Source organism: Arachis hypogaea, chromosome 9, assembly GCF_003086295.3.
Source record: "Arachis hypogaea cultivar Tifrunner chromosome 9, arahy.Tifrunner.gnm2.J5K5, whole genome shotgun sequence".
Taxonomy (NCBI): Eukaryota; Viridiplantae; Streptophyta; class Magnoliopsida; order Fabales; family Fabaceae; genus Arachis; species Arachis hypogaea.
Window position 1 is genome coordinate 101,153,959 of NC_092044.1, and position 13,077 is coordinate 101,167,035.

Consider the following 13,077-nt stretch of genomic DNA (forward strand, 5'->3'; position numbering starts at 1 on the left):
GTTATGCTAGTGTGCAAAGATGTTGAGATTTATAAATAATATTAAATGATGCAAATGTGTGATTAAATAATACTGTAGAATGTAGACTATTGAGAGAAAGAGTGCAGACAAATTCTAGCACGGGTCATTTACTTAACCCGTTTTGTGCTTATGAGAATGACGTTATAAACAAAGAAAGTTCTATGGTGCTGATCATGAAAATAAGCATGTGATGCTTACATTATGTATTCACATATTAGTGTGGGGAGCTACTCAAATGAAGATGCAAAAAACATCTTTTTATGAAGATGCTTTGTATAAAAGTGTGATTTATTGATTTGGCCACACTTCAAATAAAAACAACACTTTTATAACATATCAAAATCTAACCCTACACTCCATCATCTAAGGGTCAAAAAGAAAAATCATCACATGAAGACAATTATAATATCTTCATGGGAGTACCCACCATTAGTGTGACATGTGTATGGAGATAATTAGCTCTTGGGACCCTGTTTTTGAATTGACTATGAATTGCATTAATGTTCCCATTATTCGTTTGGAAAAAGCATCATTAATTAACGTTAAGTGCGTGGGCTGATAAAGGAGACTAGATAGTGAAATTTAGGACTTAGGCCCAATACATTAGTTTTTATTGTGGGTATGGCATGAATTTTCAGATTAAAAAAACAAAAAAGAAGAACTTTGAAAAGAAAAAAAAGGGAACAGTAGTATTATACTAATTGTAGTAAACTAGTAATAGTACAGTTAAGAAAAATTCCAAAAATAAAAATAAAAATAGTACAGTTAGAAAAAAAGAATAATATTAATTATTTTAATATAATTAGGCTCAAAATATTCATTAGTTAAAAAATTATATTTTTAAATTCTTAAATTCAAATTTATCTATTTGATGTAAATATAAAATCGAATTATATTATTATAAAAATTATAGTAGATAAAATTTATTAATTATCTATTTTGTAGTTACTATTTTTTAACTAAAAATTGTATAATAGTTTGATTTTAAATATTTTATAAATCACTGTACATCATATACAAAAATTAAAAATTGAAAAGGAAAAAAAATTTAAGAAGAACCTAATAAAAAATTTGCATCTAATATGGATAGTCAATATAAATATATAATTTTAAATTTTAAAATTTTTGACATAAAATTATTATTATAAAATTAAAAATAATATAAAAATCGAATAAAAAAATATAAAAACCAACAGAATAATTAAATTCTTTATAAAAATCTTGTGGTTCTTATTCCGAAGGTAGAAAACCCGGTTTCCATGAAGGATTTCCGACCAATTAGTCTCTGTAATGTGGTTTACAAAGTTATAACGAAGGTCCTGGTCAATAGACTTCGTCCCCATCTCAAAGAGATTATTGGGCCCTTCAAGGAGGGTTTATCCCGAGGAGAGGAACCCCAGACAACACTATTGTAGCACAAGAGGTTCTCCATTTCATGAAGAAGACAAAGTCAAAGAAAGGCACCTTGGCCTTTAAGATTGATCTGGAGAAAGCGTACGATAGAGTAGATTGGGGATTCCTGAAACAAACCCTGGTGAGTTTTGGCTTTCCTCCTCCGACAGTCAATCTGATTATGCGTTGTGTCACTGCTTCCTCACTGTCTATCCTCTGGAATGGGGATAGATTAAATAGCTTCACTCTGAGCAGGGGTCTTAGGCAAGGAGATCCTATATCACCGTATCTGTTTGTGTTGTGTATGGAGAGATTGTCTTGTTCTATTAATCAGCAAGTTGATAAGGGCTTGTGGAAGCCGGTTGCGGTTTCTAGAGGGGGTCCAAGAATTTCTCATTTGATGTTTACCGATGATTTGCTTCTTTTCTGTAAAGCTGAAAAATAGCAAGTTCAAACTGTAATGGTAGCTTTGGAAAATTTCTGCAGAGCTTCTGGGATGAAGGTTAATGTGGAGAAATCTAAAGCGCTATGCTCTAGGAATGTTTCAGCAACAAGAAAAGAGATTTTCACTGGAGTCTCCTCCATCAGATTTGTCCAGAACTTGGGCAAGTATTTAGGGGTGAACCTTAATCACTCTCGGGTGACACGCGCAACTTTCAATGATGTTCTGGACAAGATTCGGGGAAGGCTAGCCAGCTGGAAAGGGAGATTGCTTAATAAGGCAGGTAGACTCTGTTTGCTCAACTCGGTAGTGACTGCGATTCCTACTTATCGTATGCAAGTATCTCTCTTCCCTAAAGGGGTAACTAATAAGATAGAATCCATGATACGAAACTTTCTATGGAAGGGTCAAGCTGATGGTAGAGGCCTGAATCTAGTTAACTGGAAAGTGTTGGTCACTCCTAAGAAGTTTGGAGGTCTGGGAATTAGAGATCCTTTTTGTGCCAATATTACTCTTCTTGGAAAACTAGTTTGGCAACTTTTTCACCATCCCGATAAGCTATGAGTTCAACTGTTGACGGAGAAATACCATTCTTCTAAGGATGATTGTCTTAGTCGGTCTCGAGAAAGGGGATCTTATGTTTGGAAGAGTATATGTCGAGCTTGGGATATCCTGAAGGAAGGTTTTATTTGGTGTATTGGGGATTTGGAATAGAACTTTTGGTTTTCTAAATGGAGAAGAGAGGGGCGACTGTGTCAGGAGAAGGATTATGTTCACATTTCTGATTCGGATCTCAGGATCTTGGACCTTTGGTCATCTGGACAGTGGAACCTTGAGAATATCTATTCTCCTCTGAATCAGTCTCTGCAGAGCAACATTAACTCTTACAACCCAGATGTTCAAGCTAGTTCAGAGGTCGGTTGGTGTTGGACTGGTGCGGTTTCAAAAGTTTATGATGCTCATAGTGGTTATTTGTGGCTCAGTAAGAAGATGTTTAGTTGGGAGGATAGGGGTAATTGGCTTTGGCTTGGCGTCAACATGTTCCGGAAAATCACAAATTTTTGGCCTGGCTATGTCTTCGGGAGGCTTTTCCTACTGCTGCATTTCATTTTAGGAGGGGCATTTCGCACACGGATAGCTGTCCACGATGTTTCTCAGGTCAGGAATCGGTATTACATTGTATTCGGAATTGTCCAAAAGCCCAACTTGTTTAGCAAGCTTTAGGGATCTCCGATCAACCAGTGGATTTGATGAGTTGGTTCTTACATAATAGCAAACAACGCCCCTTTAGATTCTTTTCTGGTCTTTGGTGGATTTGGCGTTCGAGGAATAACGAGATCTTTCATCCTCACGACCATTGGACCACAGACAAGGTGATTGGTATGGCTTTGTCTTTGGAAAAGGAGCTCCGAAATATTTTTGTGTTGCAACGACTGTCTATCCCCTCAACCATTAGTGGCTCTTGGATTCTCCCCTCAGTGGGTACCTTTAAAATTAATTGTGATGCTAGCTATCCTGGCAGTGGTGCTCGAGTTGGTTTTGCTTTTGTTAGCAGAAATTGGAAGGGAAGGTGGCAACGAGGCTGTCTGGAAACAATTGAGAGTCGTAGCATTTTGCAAGGAGAGTTGTTTGCTATTTGGAGAGGCTTTCTTTTAGCATGGGACTCGGGACAAAGAGACATTATATGTGAGACAGATTGTGTGGAGGCTTTTACTATTGTCAATAATTTACAAGATTGCTCTGGGTTTATTGATCCTTTGGTGTTAAAAATTCGAGATATCATGTCTTGGAAATGGCGTGCTGATCTTCGGTTGATCTTGAGGGATGCAAATACAGTAGCAGACATCATGGCAAAGACCACAATGAGGACCCTTTCTCCCCAAGTGGAGCTTCCGTTGCCTTAGAAAGAATTTGAGAGTAGTATTCAGCGAAACTGCCTTTCTTAAGCAGTTTCTTGTTTTTTTTTTCTCGTTCTTAGTTTTTGTTTATTTCTTTTAAGTCACTAAAAAAATTCTTTATAAAAATTAAATCCAATTTTATATAATTATATTTGTAACTATAAAATATGAATAGTCATTAAATTATCTAACTACTAACAAGAAACAATAAAATATTAAGGTCAGTACGTATAGTAACATATACTCTAGAGTTCTATTATTCTTATTTTAGAAAAATTGAATAAAATAAACATTAGAATTTTAAGTTTAAAAAATAATTAAATAGAATAAATAATAAAGATAATTATCTTTATAACCCTATAAAATTAATAGTTTTCACTTTTTTATGTCATTAATATGTATTTATTTTTCTATATCATCAATTCTTTATTTTTATTTTACTCACATTTTATTTGATATCAATACTTATTTTTTTTTTAATATCACAGACATACAATTTGATGCAGTTTATATTAAGTAAAATGAGAATATTTTGTTTTTATTACTTACTATGAATGTATTTAAGAAAATATGCGAAATTTGTATTTAGTTTATCATATTATAAACATGTTATAATATTTATATTGTCTATTATATACAATTGTTGAGGTGAGAATTGTTCACACTTTATGGTCAATAAATAATATTCAATATGATTGTCAAATAAAATAAAAAATGTTAATATTAATATTCATGTAATTTGTACAAAAATGTATGACAAATAGTTTTTATAATGATATAATTCAATTCTATATTTACATCAAATAGATAAATTTAAATTTAAGAATTAAAAAATATAGTTTTTTAACTAATGAATATTTTGAGTCTAATTATATTAAAATAATTAATATTATTCTTTTTTTCCTAACTGTACTATTTTTTTTTTGGAAAATTTTTTTAACTGTACTATTACTAGTTTATTACAATTAGTATAATATTACTATTCCATTTTTTTTTTCTTTTCAAAGTCCTTCTTTTTGTTATTTATTTTAATCTGAAAATTCATGCCATACCAACAATAAAAATCAATGTATTGGGCTTAAGTCCTAAATTTCACTATTTAGTCTCATTTATCAGCTTATACACTTAACGTTAATTAATGATGCTTTTTTCAAACGGATAATAGAACATTAACGCAATTCATAGCCAATTCAAAAACAGTGTCCCAAAAACTAACCGTTTTCATACACATGTCACACTAATATATAACACATAGTGTAAGCATCACATATTTATTTTCATGATCAGCACCATAGAACTTTTCTATAAACAATTGCATTCGTTTTTGTTCTTTTCCTTGGCCAAGTTTGAGAGGAAATTTGTCGGCTGGGACATGCAGCCGATAAAAATGGTGGACTCATATTTTTGTTGGGTTGTGTGGGCTAAAGTCAATATGAAAGTGAAAATTGTGGGCCAAGTTTGAAATTGGGTAACATACAAAAGAAAGGTAACACAATGAGTGTAGGTTATGATTGAAAAGTAATATTTTAAAGTTATTGTTAAGCCCTTTTATTAATGATGGCTAAAATCGAATGGTTTGCGTAGTAGTAATTGTAAGTCGTACGCATAGTAATTAAGTTTTATTGGAGTTGCTGTTATTGTATGTTGAATGTTGAAAAAAAATGAATGTTAGATTCAATGAAAATGAAAACAAAATGATCGTGAGCTTAAAAAAATTAATGTGAGCTTAAAAAATTAATAATCTTGGTAGTAATAGTTTTATTGTATAAGAAAATACATGTGAAATATTTAATTAGTAATATATTGAATGAGATTAAATTTGAGTGTTGAATGGTAAATACTTTTGTAACTAAATTGAAATTTTTTTCTTTAAACACATTTTAATTCAGAAGCAATAAATTATAATTTTTGCATTTTTATTTAATTGTTAGATTGAAAAGTAATTGAATTTTTTTTTGCTAATTTATCATTCAATCTTATTTATAATAAGAGATACCAGGAACAATAATAAATTTTTTTTATATTTTTTATGGTTGTGCTTTACAAAAAGAATATTTTTAGACTATTACTTTTAGTATTTCTTTTCAAATTTTATTTTTTTATCAATTATTTATTTATTTTTCTTGTTTATGGTATTGTTTTTGTTTAGAGTTTTTTTTTTATGTTCTTTAATGCATATTATTGTATTTTTGTAATAGAATTTTTAATACTCATTATTTATATATTATTTTAATTATTTTTAATAATACATATTTTTTATGGAGCTTTATTATTTTTTTGTTTGGTTTTATATAATTTTCACTATGTGTTTTAGAATTAAGATCTACTTTATTTACTATTATTAATTTTTATAATATAATTTTTTTTTAGTTTTCTATGGTATTCTCACAAGTCTAAGAATTAATTCATCTTAAGGGTTTGCTGCATGTATAAGACAAGATTCGAATTTCTGACATTTACTTAAGCAACCGACCCAACTTAGTTTATAATATAAATTATTAATTCTATTAAAAATGCCAAAATTCAATACATAAAATGAGGATTCATTCATTGTGACAAAAATGAACTCGCTACAATCCAATGGGACTCTAATGCATTGCACCAATCGGTGGTTTTGTTCACATTTCGCAAGGCCCATTCATGATTAGTATTTAGTCCAACTATTTTACGTCGTTTGTGGCTTACTTTGCGAAACTCGACTTTAGTGACTTCTCGATGCAGTCATTCAAGCTCAACGTGGTTTTTTTGACAACTGCCCTTTTTGTCTTTTTGGACAAATTTCAAAGATGTATCCATTATTTCATTTTATACAATACGACAAATCTGTTACATCAAACTGAACCGTACTTGCTATGCCAGTGTTTCATTAAAGCAAATGGAACATGTGGACATTTTTCTATATCTTAAGCTGAGAGTGATTGATTATAAGATTATGATAATTTAAATATAAATTTTTGTTACATGCATGTGGCCTACTGGCCTTGGTGACGATGGACTTCTTTGTGGGCTTTATTGCATTATTTGAGTTTGATGATGGGTATGTCGAGACTTATTGATGTGTTGATGGAGGTGGTTTGAACATTTTTATATTGAATAAGATATCGTTTTTATCTTTAATATTTAGAATAAATTTTAAAATTATTTTTAATATTTAAATTATTTTATTTTAAATTTTTAATATTTTAAAATTATTTTAATGTTGGCAATTGGCATGTCATTAGTAATTTATTAACAAAAGGTAAGATAACATTAAAATAATTTTAAAATATTAGAAACTTAAATAGGACGAAAACATTAGAAATAAAAACAATACATTATTCTTAGAAAAGTTATCAAATCAAGTAAAGTGAAAATAAATTTTGATAGACTAAATTGTATTACGAATTTAATATTTTTACTCATACTTGTAAAAAAATTAATAGAGAAACTTCCGAAAAAAGAAAAAATATGGTATATATACAATAAAATATAAATCATACTTTTTTGTCTATAATATACTAAACTTTTTTAATGTTTAATTTAATTAAAATTTATTTTTAAGATTAAAATAAATTTATTTTTATCCTTTAATAATATTAATTTTTTTACTATTGATAATTATTACTATTAATAAAAAATAAAGTTACTTAGAATGAAGATAAGGTTTAATTATTCTGTTGGTCTTTATAGTTTCACCAAATTTTTAATAAAGTTCCTATATTTTTTACTTTTTAATTCAGTCCTTACACTCCTTTAAATTTTTGTAATTAGGTTATTTTCGTATCAAAAACATTAAAATTAACAGAATATTTCATCCAAAATACATGCAGTCAAAGATCTAGTTAGATTTTTAATTATGAATACCTTCCATTTTCGAAAAAATATTCGGTTAATTCTAACATTTTTTACATTAAAAATGACCTAATTATAAAATTAAAACTTGTGTATAGACCCAATTGAAAGGAAAAAAAAAGTATATGGATATAATTAAAAATTTGGTAAAACTATAAAGACCATCAGAATAATTAAACCTGAAAGTAATATGACTAAGAGTAAAATAAAAAGATAAATTTATTTAAATAAAATTAATATGATTAATAATAATTTACTTTGATGTGATTAAAATAATAATTTATACCTTATCCATGGTAAAAAATTGATATAATTGAAGGATAAAATTAAAATTTATATCAGAGTTAAAAATGACATTTAATTGAATTATACATTAAGAATTTTGATACATTAAAAGTAAATGGGTATAATTTATACTTTATTATATATATACCATATTTTTTTTCTTTTCTGAAAATTTACTTACTAGCTATTCTATAAATATTTTATGATGATGAGTAAAAATATTTTAAAGTAAAATTAAAAGAATAAATTTATTTAGAATAAAAATAATGTGATTAAAAATAATCTATTTAGATGTGATTAAAAAATAATTGAATAATTATATACCATAAAAAATTAATATTATTAAAGAATAAAATTAAAATTTATTTTGAAATAAAAAATAAAATTTATTTAAATTAAATATTAAAGAAGTTCAATATATTAAAAATAATAAGATATAATTTATACTTTATTGTATATGTACCATGCTCTTTAAAAAAAAATTAATTTTAATATATTGTTAATGTAAAGCAACTTTACATGTACATCTAATCACATAATACCACATTATAAAAAAATACTATTTTTATTGACCGTGTAAATGATGAATGCCTTGACATCTTTAGTAACATTTAGATATTTTTTTAGTAGTTTTTCTAGGATTTTTTTTTTGGACTTGTAATTTTTTTAGATTTGAATCAAAGTCTTTATGTTTTATTTTATATGAAATTTTTATATCTAATCGTATGTTTAGAGTTATTTTAGAATTACTGAGTATTCAGGATTATTTTTAACATAATAAGAAGAAGAGAAGTAACCAAAAAAGTCACCGGTTGAACTTTAGGAAAAACAGATGCCAAAAAGTCCAGAAAATTGGTGGATACCTCGGTTAGTTTTTTGGGACCATGTCCCATCAGTGAGGGACCTCTCAACCGGTTGGTTTCAGAATGCCTATACATGTCATGTGTCACATAAACGGGGTACAAGGACCCCGTGGGCTTGAGAGCCTGATATGAATCCCAATTTGATTCATATGATTTGAGTTTCCATTATTGAACTTTTATTCTATGTCAGGATTGATGGTGAGAGCTTAAAGTCATATACGTTGCATTGGCCAATCGTTGGCAGGAGTATGAACCCCTTATAAGTTACTATCGTGATAATGGAGTCCGACTTCTTGCTTGTGGTACACCATCTGAGGTATCTCTTTTAAAAGCATTTGGCAACTTGTCCATCCAAAGCTCTAGGAATAGAGTCAGAGAAGTCTATCTAATGGATGGAATCGACTAAGATTTGATCCAGTGCTCTTTCTGACTTCAAACTATTGGCTGGAAAAACTATAAATAATGGCATGTTGTGTATAGAGTTCGCGGGAAGGAAGATTTCTTTCGCCTATTAGAGCAGAGGACAGCAAACCAAGAAAAATTCCTAGATGATTTCGATTGACATTTCGGGCTTCAGGTATTCACAAGATTCCTCCGGGCTTTCACGCCTTAGGTCAACAACTCTAATCACTGACTGACAAATCCCCTTCTACTTAATTGAATGTCAATGTTTTCTTTCAATTGTTGGCTGCTGTTGTTGAAGAGGTTTCTCCTGCAATGGATATTGGCCGATCTACTTCATTTGTTTAAGTGGAAAGCTATGGATCACAAATTCTTTCGCTTTTGGCCTTTGCCAGAGGTCAATTTGATCCTTCCTATATTCGCATGCCAGAAGGTTAGGATAGCTGGAAAGAAGTCCGTTACTCTCTAGTTTCAACCATTGGCAGGTAGGCCAGGGACTAGCTTGACGCAAAGGCAGTACTAGTTCTTCCGTTTTCTATTGTTGCGTAGAATCCTCTTCTTTGTCCGATATGGTAGCCAAGGCATAAGAGCTATAAGCTAACTAAAGAAAGCTAGTAATCAGACTTCGTTCCTATCTTTCCGCGGGGAAATCCTTATAAGATAAGAAAATAAAATCCTTTACCTTTGCTTACTCGCTTTCCCCTCCTTCGATTGATTGATAAGCTAGCGAGGAAGTTTAAAGATCAACCCTCTTCTCCCCTCAGATAAGGTAGTAGAGGCGGCCAGGAATTCTAAAATCACATAGAAAAGAAGATTCTACTTTAGCTGGCTTAGCTTAGTCTACTTCTGAATCCGGGGAAAATCAAGAAGAGAAGCCCGGGTATATAGGCCTATAGCCCCCACCTACTTTCTTTTTCGAGTTAGCTAACACTACGCACTAAGCCACCATGGGCAGACGACCTCCTATCTTCTCTCGCTTCAAGCGCTAAGCTGACTTAACTTCAAAGAGTTTGCAGGGGAAATACAATAGCAATTCAGTCCGCTACTTAATGGACTGCTTAAGGTGAAGAGGCATTCCCCGAGCCCACAGAAATGTTAGCTGCTATCGGATCTGCTGATTCTTTAGTTAGTTCACGGATAAAGGAGATGATTATCTTATAATAAGGCATTGACTCAGCCTTTAGATCAGTATCTTCATCTAAATAGTTAACTCGGGCTCTCACCTATCTTAGCCTTGTCGGGATTGGTAAGACATACTTAGACTGAGACTTCTGGGACTGCTTAGGGGTCAACTTTCAATGAATTCAATCCGATCTGATTTCCCCTCTTAAAACCATAAGTCAAACTGAGGATAAGGTTGCGCAGCTGTTGAAGAGTCTGTTGAAGTTTCATATCTTTCCTTTGCTCACCTCACTCGCTTATTGGACAGTTGACGGCTTGAAGTGATAGTTAGAGGTACTTTTCTCAACTACAAGCCCTACATTCAGAGAAGTTAATAAAGATATGGATTCTTTCCCCTACATCTTTCTACTTCTTCTTTGAATACTGACATGACTCAATCTCACAAATGGAAAGTCTAGCCTACGGAATTTCCTCTAGGTGCTAAAGGAGAATCTTCATTGATAGTCCCCTGATCAGTGAATAGACGGGCAAAGCTCAATTGCAACTTCATCAAATAATAGAGCTGTGTGTAAGCCTTTAGACTTGCTTTAAGGGATTCCAAAGACTGAGTCTGACTTTGATTCTCAAGTACGAGCTTTTGCCCTAAGAGAAAAGACTATCAATCTCTGACTTCCTCTTCTCTTAGGCTTCAGTCCCCTGTAACTGCTAAGTCTAATTCCATACTTGACTAACTTTCTACATCCGAGATAGAAAATCGAATCCGATCGAGCTTGTATTAGAGGAAGCTTGCAGCTCAATCTCCTTAGGTGGGGAAGCTTCTATCAACAAAAGAGAAAGAAGAAGAAAGACTACTTGCTTGTCATACTTGCTTGCCTGAATCAAGGTGGGTTAGAAAGTCAATCTGAGTAAGGAGAGGGGAAAGTCTCGAACTTCTTCTTCCTGATTTCCTCTTAGGCACCTAAGCTCTTTCTAACTTTATTGCTTCTCAATCTACTAAGTATTTTCTTGCAAGACTAAGTTTATATGCCTTTTTCCTCAAGTTTAGTGACCCGAGGACTGATGAAAGCTAACTGTCTGACTTCCCAGGATAGGAAAGAGGCTCGCTCCCCTGGTACTGTATGGGCCCCAGGGACACCGATTCGGAATAGTGTTAGCCACAATCTACCACCTTCTCAAGGAAAGCAGTCAAACCGCTTACCAAAACCGAAACGTTCAACGAAGAAATGAAAATCAGCACTTGAGGCCACCGCGGCAATTCAATGAGCGAGACTTGCACTCAACTCAATAGTAGAACAATGAAAGCAGTAGTGGCACTCCCCATACTTAGAGGGTCCAGGCCTGTGAGCTCTATGCAAATTCTCCTTTCCAAATTGCAAAACACAATCCCTAGCGTAAGTCGCAATCAACATGATGCACTTTGTTGGACTAAGGAGTATAGGACGTAATTAGAGGCGGTGGGCGCCTATATACCACTTCAAGCGGTCTTTGTTTGGTTGCCGAATGATAAGTGGTATTGTACCACTATTCTGCCCAGGGTAACCAACGTACCCATTCCCTTGGTCTATCGGCATCCCAGGTAGTTCTCTAAGCACCGGTTAACCACCTCCCTCAAAGTGTGCATGAGATTCCACTTATTCTATGTCATTTTCATCCTTAGGTAGTTGTTCCTCCAGCAGTTCTGTTCTTGGTCTGATAGTCTTGTTAACGCTTTCTAATATACTTTTTCTCTTGTACATATCTTCCTTCCCTTTCCTTCCTCGTCCAGTGACGGATTTGCTCCTAACTAAATTCCAGCGACCTTTCGAATGAATGAAGTTAGAAGCTAAGGGCTTTGTTCGAGTGCTTTGCCAATCATTCTTCTATGTATGAAAGTTAGAATCCTCTCGTGCGCACATCTTTTTTTCGATAATCTATCCCCTTTCTTACCGGAAGTTACATAAAAGAATATCTCCATAAAAGGAAGATTGGACATTGGGGATCTTTACCTAAAGATGCGGAGCGAAGTCTGCATTTCTTGCAAGTTCTTCTCCCAGTCTCGGACTCAGTCTTTTAGCCGATTCGCACCTTTACTCTCTGTCTCAATCGAGCCGGTCAGATCAATAGAGAAGTCAGGCACGAAGAGGGTCCAATCAGCCTCAACCTTCTTTCTATTCTTAAAGGCTTCAGACGGCTGGTCTACTTCCTTCTTGAAGTCAAGTGAAGATGTGGCATCAGAGTCCTCCTTAAGCCCGGCAGCTTCTCCAACTTTTTCAATAAAGGGAAGAAACGCTTCAAACAATTCGTCCATAACATCTCTTACTCAGAATCTCCCTCATCTTTTTGCAAAAAGCCGCTCCACGGTGGTAAAGTCTCATCTTGTGTGTTGGCTGAAGTTACAATAGTCACATTGAACCCTCGAATATGTTCGAAGATCTCGAAATGATCTTCCAGTTCCGGGGAGAATTCGAACAACTCCGTTTCCATCGAGAATTGAATTGAGTTTAGCCGTCTTTCGACCGGAGAATCCACCAGAGACATTACTGTCGAGATTCTTACCGAAAAATTAGACATTCCATGCCCTCGGAGAGTGCTTTGTCATGCTAGGTCACTGACATATCCTTTGTCTTTATTTGACCCCAAGAATGGATTTGATCGAAACGACTTTCCTGTCGAACCCCTGTGTGTCTGTATTAATTTCTGACCGCACGGAATCTCCATAGCCAATTTTCCATTTTGGATTATGAAATCATAGGGTGCCTTTGGTACTAGTCTTATTTCACACGATCTAGGAACTTCCATAACGTTGGCGTGATTCAGTTTGAGCAACGGATCCTGACGTGAG